General features: G+C 50.1%; 1 long non-coding RNA gene across 1 annotated transcript; it reads right to left on the reverse strand.

Annotated features, from left to right (window-relative positions):
* Nucleotides 1-6,317: 6,317 nt before the first annotated feature.
* LOC143272035 (uncharacterized) lies at nt 6,318-10,180 on the reverse strand. Its single transcript, XR_013049419.1, has 2 exons — nt 10,067-10,180; nt 6,318-6,545 (listed from the first exon to the last, which is right to left on the reverse strand). It is a non-coding gene; the product is annotated as an uncharacterized LOC143272035 (long non-coding RNA).
* Between the last annotated feature and the right edge of the window lie 1,496 nt (nt 10,181-11,676).

Here is an 11,676-nt window from a genome sequence, read left to right on the forward strand (position 1 = left end):
CAAGGGGCTGAGGTTTATTCAAGAATGAAGATCCCTGATTTGTGAGTAGGGGGTGGGAAGGCATATGCCCTTCAGCAGCCATCCTGTTACATGGCCAAATTGAGACCCCAGGTTCTCTCTCCATCCATTCTAGCACCCCCATACATTTGCCCAACCCTGTGTGGGCCCTGAAGGCCAGGGCTGGAAGACAGAGTTTCTGGGGGTCACAGTCTGGAGTCAGGTCTCAGTTCAGGGCTAGCTGTGTGTCCTTACACCAAGACCTTCACCTCTCTGGGCCTGTTTCTGCATGTCTGAACTAAGCATACCTCAGGGGCTCTAGTTAGAATGACTTCATCCTGGGAGGGGCTTGACTTCTAAGGAAAACTCAGTAAGAAGCAGGATCCTGCAGTGGCAAGAGCTGTGTGGAGAGAGACTTCTGTCACAAGAGGCCTCCAGGCACATGACAGTTCACTAGTGTCAGATGTATGGTGGGGGGCGATGATGTCAAAGGTCATGATGGTCATGCCCCGTTGGAAGGCTTCCTAGCAAATGGAAAGCTCGGGGCTTTGGTGTCAGTCCAGAGTCCTAACTGTGGCTGTGGCACCTCTGCCTGCCCGCTGCGACCCCTGCTTTTCCACCAGCAAGACCAGCAGTTCTGAGTAGATGCAGTGATGGGTTCTTGGAGGCGTCTCCCTGAGGTGGGAAGAGAGACCTTTGTGGGGCCACTGAGCCACCAGGCCTCCTCTAGATTACCCTGTGGGGCTGCCCAGTGAGTCAGAGTGTCCATCAGGATCCCCAGTGCCAAGAGGGAGCCTGCGGAGGGCCTGGGTCAGGGACATCACTGCTACATCCAGGGCTGGGTGAGTGTGATTTTCCCAGCCAGGGCCAGTGAGCAGGGCTGTGCTTAGTCTGGCAGTGTGGACGGCAGACGGACCCCTGCGTGTGGCTGTTCTCATCTCAGTAGCTTGAAGAACACAAGGGCTTGGTGATGTAGTCCTCGGTGATGTAGTTCCACTTTTAGAAAGTGGAACCTGGGAGGAAAATGGAGGGGTGCTTCAGAACCCAGCTTCATCAGGAAGCTGGCAGACATGCTGTCCAGGGGATCCCACCCAGCAGCGAGGCCCAGTGCTTCTCAGGTCACACTGACTGGCTGCTGAGAAGTCTCAGGGGATGTTTCAAAACCAAGGCCATCCTGTCAGAGCTGGGACTTAAATCCGGGTCCCCCTGTGGCCGCCATCCATGGGCATCCTTTCTTTGCTTTTCTTGGTCTTCAGTCCCAGCTCCATGTGGGATGAACACGAGTGACTTCTTGTGGCTCCTGAAGGGCTGGCTTGGCTGATCGTGGGGTGTCCACTCCGGAAAGGCTGACTGGGCCGGGACAGTTGCAGCTTGTAAGTGCGTTTACACGTCAGGTGTTTGGGGGGGGGGGGGACTCAGTGTGCACCACACATCACGTGGGGCCCTGAAAGCCCAGAAGAGCCTCTTGGCTCATTTCAGAAAAAGGTTGTCAAGCTAGGCATAGTGGCCTAGGCTTTCAGTTCCAGCATTTAGGGGACTGAGGCAGGAGGATCGGAAGTTCTGTGCCAGCTGCGTCTATATAGAGCGAGCCTGTCTCAAACAGTAAAAAGAAATGGCATGCCAAGAGTGGCGAGGGAACTCCGGTGGGTTAGAGAAGACTTTCGTCTCCTCCTCTCAGTAGACAGGGAGAGAACCGGCATGGAGGGGCAACGGGGCAGCTATGGGTTCAAAGAAGAGCTTGGAGTGGCCTAAGGTGAGTGAGCACCATGCTCTGCAGCTGCTTCTTCATCTGTGAGGTGCCTGCCGCCACACCTCCCCCGGGGTTTCTGCAAGCATTGTAGGGACAGTGTGTAATAGCGACAGTCACATCTGCAGCCATCGGGGTCCACCCAGGGCTGAAAGCTTCACATTTGACTTGAGTCCTCAAAGCAACTTCAGCAGCTGGTTTGTCCAGCTGAACCATGGCGACCTTGAAGGACTCATCTGAAGTCATCCAGCTAGGCAGTAGCTTTAATGAGAAGCCCTTAGCAGGGGACTCTGAGGTTCCCCCATAACTCCCAGTTATAGCAATTCCCAGGGCCGGGCCCAGGAGCTGGGAGCTTAGTAGTGACTTTGGATCGGACGACTGATGAGCTAGCAGCTGGGAGTCCAGACCATCACGCACCAGCCTAGATCATGGATCTGGGTGTGGCTGGCCTGGCAGATAGGCAGAGCTAGGGTCTTTGAATGACTGTGGGCTCCACTCCAGCCTGGCTCCCCTCATCACTCATGACCCTGACCCACCTGAGCATAGCTGAGGAACAGAGCCCACTGCATTCTGTATTCCCTCTAGGAAACCTTGCCCACATAAATCTCCTCACTGTCCCGTGTACCAAAAGCAGGCCCTCACCCATCTGGTCTTTTGTCAGGAGACAGGCAATGACTCCAGTTGGCTTTGATAGACAGTCCTTGCTGGGGGGCGGGGGGTAGACAGAGCAGGCACCTGACTGCCCAGGCTCCCTGTTCATGGGAGGGCAGCAACAATGTCTGAAGCCCATCTCTTAAGTCATCCATCAGAAGTCTCACCTTCTAGTCTTGTTAACAGGATGTATCAACATAGGCTCCAGCACTGGGCATGGCTGCCCTGCCCCCGCCCCTACCTAGACCCTCCCCGCATGGCCTTGCTGCTTTGAACCGCTCCCTCTGGCTTCAGACTGGTCAGGTGCATCTGCATGGCTTAGTCTAAGTCCCATGACCACACTCCACCCCAAGAAGACCTTTAAAGGCCTTTAAAGGAAGGTGTAGCGGGGGCTTCCATCAGAACTGAGGTGGGAGGACCAAGGACATTGTCACTACAGACTAACACTGGCCTACCCCAGGAGGTGGCCTGAGGGATGGGGATGGTCATTTTTTTTCTTTTTCTTTTTTTTTCTGTGCGTGTATGTGTCCTTGTGTGTGTTGGTACCCATGGAAGCCAGAAGAGGGTGTTAGGTAGTCTAGAACTGGAGTTACCAACAGTTATGAACCGCCTGATGTGGGTGTTGGGAACAGAACTCAGGTCCTCTGTAAGAGCGTCAAACGTTCTTAGTGGCTGTGCCACCTCTCCTGCCCACGGGGTAATTTACAGAGAAGCTTTGATGTCAGACAACCAGCCCTGCCCCTGTCACACCGCGGACCTTGAACAAATTGCCTCTCTAATTTCTGTTCCTCAAAGAGAAAGTAACACCTCGAACAAGCCACATGAGATCAGTGCATGCTGGACTAGCTGTCCATCATGAACCTGGTATGTCTTTGTGTGAGTGGCGTTGGCCCAGGGCTGGCCTGCAGGACCCCTCCCCACACACCTACACAGGCCACCTGCAGACTCTCAGAATCGCATCAGGAGTCCTGGTAAGGCAGAGGACAGATGCAAGGAGCGAGACCAGAGGATTGAGCAAGGGGAAGGACCTCCTGGGGCCTCAAGGGAGGGAGAACCCCCGTATGGTTATGACAGAAGGGGACTTCTTGGAGGTGGTGGCATTGGAGATGAACTTGGCTGAGAGACCACAATTGAGACAGAAGGGGAGCAGGGCAGACTTGAGGAGGAGGGCCTGGGAGGGGCCACACCTGGAGAACCCAGCAGTGTGTCCAGTGGGGAAGGCACTGCCTGGAACGTGCTGGGGAGGCCTCCTGCTAGTGCTGGGAAAAGGTGGCTGGGTGGGGTTGGCTGTAGGTACAGGGCACCTTCAACATGGGCATGCAGAAGTAGGGGGAAGGTGTGATTCTGGGCTTCATGGAAGGACAGCCACCTCACCCCTCATTAACTGTGCTTTCACCTCTGAGAGCCCCCTTCCAGTGTCCCTGGAAGCACCCCTCACCCCAGGCTTCCCCTTTCTTCAGCTCCAAAAGGCCCATCAGTTACCCATTCCTGGTCTTCTTGGGGGATTGGACAGTGATATAATTCCTGTCCCCAGACATGTCCCCTGCTTGTCCCTAGGGTAGGTATGAAGCTGTTGCTCAGTGCTGTGAAAAGTCAGGTCCTCTGTCAGTACCTTGAGTTAAGTCAGTTCAGCATACACTGGGCAGTCAAGGCCTGGGGTGTAGAAGGATAAGGCGATACCCCTACTTTTGGCCAGGCTGAATGAGCCCAGGACACCACACCCCTGCTCTGTGCTTTCTTCCCCAGGGAGCTCTGCTGCCTCTCGTGGGTGTAGGGCAGAGCATCATCATCTCATGATGACAGTGATGAAGGCTGATGCTGAGGACAAGGTCGATAGTGACTGTAATTGAGCTTTTCTTCTAGGGCTGGCAGCTCACAAAAAAATGACACAGAGACTTACTATTAATTATGAAAGCTTGGCCTCAGCTTAGGCTTGTTTCTAACTTGCTCTTATAACTTAAATTAACTCATATTTTTTAATCTGTGTTCTTCTGCATGCTCATTACCCCATCTCCATTTTGCCCATCCTGGTTATTCCATGTCTGGTTGGTGACTCCTCTTTTCTTCTTCTCTGAGACCTCTCTGTCCCCAGAAGTCCCACCTAACCTCTTCCTGTCTAGCTATTGGCCATTCAGCTCTTTATTAAACCAGTCACAGTGATGCATCTTCACACAGTGTAAAGGAATATTCTGTGACATTTCCCCCTTTTTGTCTAAATAAAAAGGAAAGGTTTTAACTCTAACATAATAAAACTATATATAATAAGAACAATTACTAAGTAAGAATTACATTTACAATGTCCAGTCCATTTGTATTTGGCAAATTCAGAGAAAATACTCTCATCTATCCTCTCTTGATTAGTCCAAAGTTTTATACCTAATTTACTTTCCATCATGACTAAGGGAAACTGTAACTATAACTGTCTAGTCTTCAATCCCATCAGAGACCTGAGAAGGATATAATATTACCTGGGTAAACAGGAAGTACAGAGCAAGCAACTTTCAAAACTATGAGAAATGACAGAAATGGCTGACTGCCTGGACAGTCACCCAAGGTTCCTCTGTAACATTGGGGCATCCATCTTTGGCCTAGGGGACTAGAATATCTGACAGACTTTTCTGTGAACCAGGAATTTTGAAGGACTGTCCTACCTTGTCTCAGCAAAGTTTGGCAGTCACTTTCTTTTGTGTCCTGCTTGTCCAGTTTGTACAGCAGACTGTCAGTAGTCGAGGCAAGGGCATTCTCTTGTCCAAATGGCTAGCTTTTGCCACAGTGAGAGCAAACTCCATATATGGAGGTTCTTCATTGCCCATCACTCATTTTTGAAGTACTGCCAGGAGCAGACATGTCTCACTATCATAAAAGCCTTATGTTATTATAACATTTTAAATGCCATATTCTGTAAGTCTTTGAAGTGTTTGAAGATTACCTATCTATCTCTGTATGATCTTGAAAACATACCTAACATGACTGTAAGTTTGTTATAAATGACTATTAACCTGTATTTCATTATTATTCTAAATAGCTTCCAACGACTAAAACTTTACATTACATTTTTTTTTTTTTTTTTTTTTTTTTTTTTTTTTTTGGTTTTTCGAGACAAGGTTTCTCTGTGTAGTTTTGCGCCTTTCCTGGAGCTCACTTGGTAGCCCAGGCTGGCCTCGAACTCACAGAGATCCGCCTGGCTCTGCCTCCCGAGTGCTGGGATTAAAGGCGTGCGCCACCACCACCCGGCCTACATTACATTTTTAAATGAGCTGTATAGATAGGTACAATACCTTAAACAAGAATAGAAACATATATATAGTATAACAAAATAACCTTAAATTTGTATCAATATACAAAAATCCACACCAATGTAAAATATTTGAGATTAGTGGTTGTTCAAAAGTAGACTCAACAATCTACCCTTTTATCCCATCATTTCTATACTATATCCCCCTTTTTCCCTTCAGAAAGAGATCCCTGAATCTAATCTCCCTTGTTCATCTTTTTTCCTGATCATGATCAATAACCACTTGTAACCAATCCCCCCCCTAAATTATGACAAACATCCATAACCCACTGAATGACCAAAAACTACCTACTCCGCCTCTTGGGAATGTGGGCATTGTGTTCTCTAGACAGCTTCCTGTTGTCTGGAGCAACAGCATCTTTAGGGGACTCTAAGGAAATTGAGCTACTGGTCAAGTCCTGGGAGACTAGTCATAGCATTTGTTGTCCAGTCTCTGCAATGGGAAAATGCAAGGCTTATCTGCAATTCTGGCTAGAATAGTCTATGAGACTGGATTAGCCAGCAGCCTTGAAGCTGTTCTGGATGTGGAACTCTGAGGAAACGGCAACAGAAGCACTCTGAGAGGCTGGATCACCTGGACCACCATTTTCATTGGTATCTGGTCCCCTTGCTATGAAAATACACAAATTTCAAAGGTAACATACATATCTGTGTTAACACAAGTATGGACTGTGCATTGTACACAAGCCAGTCCAAGATGATTTTTTGTTTTGTTTGAGCAGGTAAAATATACATCACCTGTCTTGTAGTTTTTCTAGGTTTATTTCCTTATGTCTGTAGTCAGGATTTTCAGGGGGTCTTCCCTGGTCAAACCTGATCTCTTCAATTTTGAATGAATCCACAGCCTTTCATTTTCTGTGGAAACAAAAGCATAACCTTTTCCCAAAAGCAGTACATTTTCTGACTTCCATTTTAAAGTTAAGACATTCCTAAAGTATCTAGGTCGGTTTAATTTACCAGTCCCCCATACAATCCTGTGTCTCTCAGCAGCTGCCATTTGCTCATCAGCAATCAAAAAATTCAGTCAACACAATACCATATACGATCCAGACTCTCTGTGTATTTCCCATCTTTATATGACATATCCTTTTTATATTATTTTTTAAAGTATCTTATTATTTATAAACTATTTTTCTATGACAGTCTATATCCATTTTCTTTTCTTTTTTAAGCCTACACACATTTTTCAAACACACTGTAACCTGTTTAAAGGTTTTTCCCATCTGGATCTGTATTTACTGAGCATCTGTAGTGTTCGATGACCATGTGAGACAAATCTTAAACTGCTCTGTCAGCTCTTGGCACAGTTCAGCATAGCACATGATGCTGGCAGCTGGCTCCAGCCCACAGGCAGTGGCCAGTAGCTGTATCTCTATACACCACTGAGCCTACCTCAGGGACTGTGGTCACCAGGAAGCTAGCTGTGTTTGGCTCCATGTTCCAAACTTTTTTTTAAGCTTTCTCAGGACTTATGAGGATATACGTGGCCCCACGTTGGGTTCCATGTGTAATCAGGCTTTTCTTCTTGGGCCACCAACTCACAAAAAATGACACAGAGACTTATTATTAATTATAAAAGTGTGACCTTATCTCAGGCTTGTTTCAAACTATCTCTTATAACTTAAATTAACCCATATTTTAAAATCTGTGTTCTTCCGTGTGCTCCATTATGCTCATCCTGGTTATTCTGTGTCTCCTTTCTTCTTTCCTGAGACCTCTCTCCCCAGAAGTCCCACCTAACCTCTTCCTGTCTAGCTATTGGCCATTCAGCTCTTTATTAAACCAACCACAGTGATACATCTTCACATTGTGTAAAGGAATATTCTGCAACAGGTAGGCACTGATAGGTGTCTTCTCTTGCTCTCTCTCACCCTATGCTAACTCCTCAGAGTAGTGTTCTGTGATGGCAGAGAAGGAAACAGGCCCAAGAAAGGGGAGCATTCACTCCAGGGGCTCAGGGTGGGAAGGGCTGAGCTGGAATACATGCCCAGATTTTTCTGATGTCTAAACCCACAGGCCTCTTTTTAAACCAAATATTTATTGCTTATTTATTTTGTGTTGGAGTGTGCATATGCCAAAGTCTATGTTAGAAGGCTAGGGAACACTTAACAGGAGTTGGTTCTAGGTGAGGGGGGTGGTTCTTGATTTAGAAATCAGGCTAAGGCACCCATAACTAGGAAACCGGAAGAGATGGGGCGGCAGACATGTCTGTGCACCTCTGGGTCACCACAGACCCCAAGGCCTTAACAAATGTCTGTGACACAGAAACAGGACTGTACTGTTTATAATATATGTTTATGTTTATACAGGTCAGATGTCAGCAACCCCTGATAAGCCCATTTGGGCTTTGTTATAGATAAGACAGAGGATGCCCCTATCCTCAGCCCCCTAAGCCAATGCAGTCTGTGACACAGACCCCTGCTACCCCAAGCCCTAGCAACATGCTCACACAAGGATGTCAAGTGCTTTGGGTACCCCAGGAGAGGTCCTACCTCAAGGGAGCTCAAGGAAGCCCCCCTCAGGAGCTGCAAGTGGCCATGTGGAAGATCTGACACTTGAATTACAGCCATGGCCCTGCAGTCCCTCCAAGGCTGAAGGTATCCCCTGGACATTTCTTCCTCCCTCAGTCCCTTAGCATGCTTGTGCGCATTCTCTCTCTCTCTCTCTCTCTCTCTCTCTCTCTCTCTCTCTCTCTCTCTCTCTCCCTCCCTCCCTCCCTCCCTCCCTCCCTCCCTCCCTCCCTCCCTTCTATATTCCTCCTCTTTGCCTTCCCGAAGGTCAGCCCCTCTCCACCTTGTCCTCAGCAAAGTCTCATGTTGTATCTCTCAGGTCTCCAGACAGGTCTGGGAGGGTGGGGGAGCTGGGGCCCATGGCACATGACACAGTCCCAGCCTCCTTCCCTGTCCTGCCACGGTGACACACCGATCTATCACCCTCAGCAAAGCTTGTCCCTGGGCCACAAATCATGGCATCATCTACTCTCAGACAAGCTCCATCTGCCAGGGTGGGGCCCCCAGGGTCAGCCTGGCACGTGTCTGGGCACCTGAGTCCAGGCATATTGGGAGGGGTGCCCAGAGCTCAGTGTCTTGGGAATTTTCTCAGCTTATTCAAGATTCCATGGTCCTCCCTACTCCTGGTACTTTGGGTTCCCAAAGGACAGGAGTTCTTGACATCTTGAGGCTCTGCCCCCAAAACCCAGAGTCAAGGGAAGCCAAGTTGTAGTAACAAGGAAGCAGAGAATTTACTTTGTGACTGGTTAGGCAGGGAACTAGGCAGGTGCCCCCATGAGGCCTCCTGGACTATGAGAAAGGGGTTCAGCCTTTCTTCCCTCCAGGAAGCCGAGGCCTGTCCACCACAGGGCCTTTGCTCACGCTGCCTAGTGCCTGAACATACTTTCCTCGGGTTGTCTGAACTCCTTCAGGCACGCGGCGCTTAGAGCACAATTCGTACTGTTAAAGGGACCTCTCCAGGGCCTCTGTCTGAACATTCCCATACTATCCCTGTCCTGCCTAATGTCCTGTCACACTCCAGAGTCCCCACAGTGCCTGCTGACAGCAGTCCTGTCCCTCCTCCCATGCCATGAACGTGACCAGCTCAGCCACACTCCTTCTGAGCTGGGGAGCCATTGCCTTTCTTTATTATTTATTTATTTTTTACATTTATTTGTTGAGTGTGTTTGTGAATGTATGTGTGTGTGCATGCATGTGCTCAGGTGTGCCACGACGGCGTGAGTGTGGAGATCAGAGGACAACTTGTGTAAGTTGGTTCTGTCCTTCTACCATGTGGGTCCTGGGGCTTGAACTCAGGCCATTAGACTTGGTATTTTGTACAGGCCCGTCTTTCCAGGGGGTCAGGGATAGGGTCTGGGACCAAGGTCCTGCCCCTGACTTCCCCTTATCTGGCTGTGACTTTGTTTTCCATCCTGGGAAGAAGAGCTAGGCACCCTTGGGACATACTGGAGAGGGTAAGGGCCTGCAGATTTCGGGGTGGGCAGAGGTCTTGAGCCCCCTGGAAGTCCTGCCAGGTGGGCATTGCCTCTGCTTGCTTTAGTGTAACCCCACTCTCTGACGATGCCAAGACCCTGCCCCCCCACCTCTGGAACTTAGAGGAACCCAGGCTGTTCCCACCGCAAGGAGTGGAGTCTGTCTACAGTGGGGCCAGGCTAGGAGTTCCATTTGGAGCTCAGCATGGGGTTGACTCACAGCAGTGCTGTGGCCACAGGAACCTGGTTTCCCTGGGGCTCCCACGAGGCCATGCTGGTGGCTCAGTCCCTGTACACGTGCGGACCTAACGAACATTCCAGCCCAGCCTGCCACCCCGCCTAAGATGCGGCCCAAGCAGGTGAATGAATTCCTGGCTGGAGGAGCCGCCCTCACCCACAGGCAGTCCTGGCACTGGCGCCTGCTGACTGAGGGATCTGGCTGCCATTGCTGCTGGCTTCCGCCTGTGAGACTCAGATGGGCTGAGGCCACCATCCCAAGAAAGGCATTGGTCATGGAATTCGTGAGGGACAATGAGGTAACAAAGGGCTGACCCCTGATGTCAGAAGACACACAAGACATGCTGGTTACAATCGAAAGGGGAGGGCAGCGGAGATTCCAGGAAGGGGAGGATGTGGCTTCCAGGAGGCCGGGGTGTGGGTACCAAACTGCCATGTAATGTCAGCCCTTGACTTTGAGCTCTGGGGCAGGAATCGGACTGCCTGCTCCAGTGATGTATGACCCACAGCCAAATACCCAGTGTTCCTAGGAAGTGCTCAGGGGTGGTGGGAGCATCCTGAGCCAAGCACCGCTAAAGAAGGAGGCAGACTGGTGGGAACTGGGGGGCTACTGCAGAGGCCCAGGCCTGGGCAGGCAGTCCTAAGTGTGCTCCTGGCCTCTGCTACCCAGCATGGATGCTGTGGACTTGGGTCAAGCAAGGCTGAGACTCCAAAGCACCAACTGTAGCAGGGTTTCTGAGCCTCGAGTAGGACCTCACAGGGCTTCTACCGACACTCTGTTTTACCCAGCCTAGGTAAGCTGTAAAGTGCCATGGAAAAAGAGCTATGGGCCTGGGGACGGGCTCAGTTGGTCACTTGGTGCTAGTATGCAGGAAGCTCTGGATTTGATCCCCCGGACCACATAAAACCAGGCATGGTGGTCCACAGGTTTAATTTCAACCCTCCAAGGGTGGGAGGAAGAGGATCAGAAGTTCAAAGTCATCTTCAGTTACATAGCAAATTCAAGGTTGTTCTGGACTATCTGAGACCTCATTTCAAAACTAAGTAAGTAAATAAATACATAAATTAGTGAGAGCTGGTAAGCAAGCACTCTAGTCCCAAGTTCACCTGGGGAGGCCTGTGGGCCCTGCAGGAGGCAGCAGGAACCAGGGGGTCCAGACAGGTGCCCTTCCCACTCCCAAATGGTCCTATCTGAAGCCAATCCCCCTCCAATTCCTGTATGTTCCTGCCAGGAAATCACTCCACAGCCTGGGAGTCTCAGCTCCCGGGGAGTATGCGATGAAGAGCCGGGGTCTGGCCACACAGACCCAGGTTTCTATCTCAGCTTGGCCACCAGCCGAGTCAAAGGAGGAGTCCACAGGACATTAGTGTCCCAGAACGGGTAGAGCCTGGCAATGAATAGGGTGGCCGGATAGAGGGGAGGCCTGGCAGGGAGTGCCAGGGCCTGAGGGGGGAAGAGAGAGAAATGGAGACAGAGAAGAAGGAGGCAGAGGGAGAGGAGGTGCTGAACACAGTGGGCAAAGATGTTAGGAGCAAAAGACAAATCAGCCACGTGGTGGCACACGCCTTTAATCCCAGCACTCAGGAGGCAGAGGCAGATGGAGCTCTGTGAGTTCGAGGCCAGCCTGGTCTCCAGAGTGAGTTCCTGGACAGCCAGGGCTGCACAGTGAGAGCTGCATACTGTCTCACAACAATAATAAAAAGCAGAAATTCCCATGGGAAGGAATGTAAATGATGCAAGGAGGAGATGAAATGCGTCCTCTGGGT

This window comes from Peromyscus maniculatus, chromosome 2 (genome assembly GCF_049852395.1).
Source record: "Peromyscus maniculatus bairdii isolate BWxNUB_F1_BW_parent chromosome 2, HU_Pman_BW_mat_3.1, whole genome shotgun sequence".
NCBI lineage: Eukaryota > Metazoa > Chordata > Mammalia > Rodentia > Cricetidae > Peromyscus > Peromyscus maniculatus.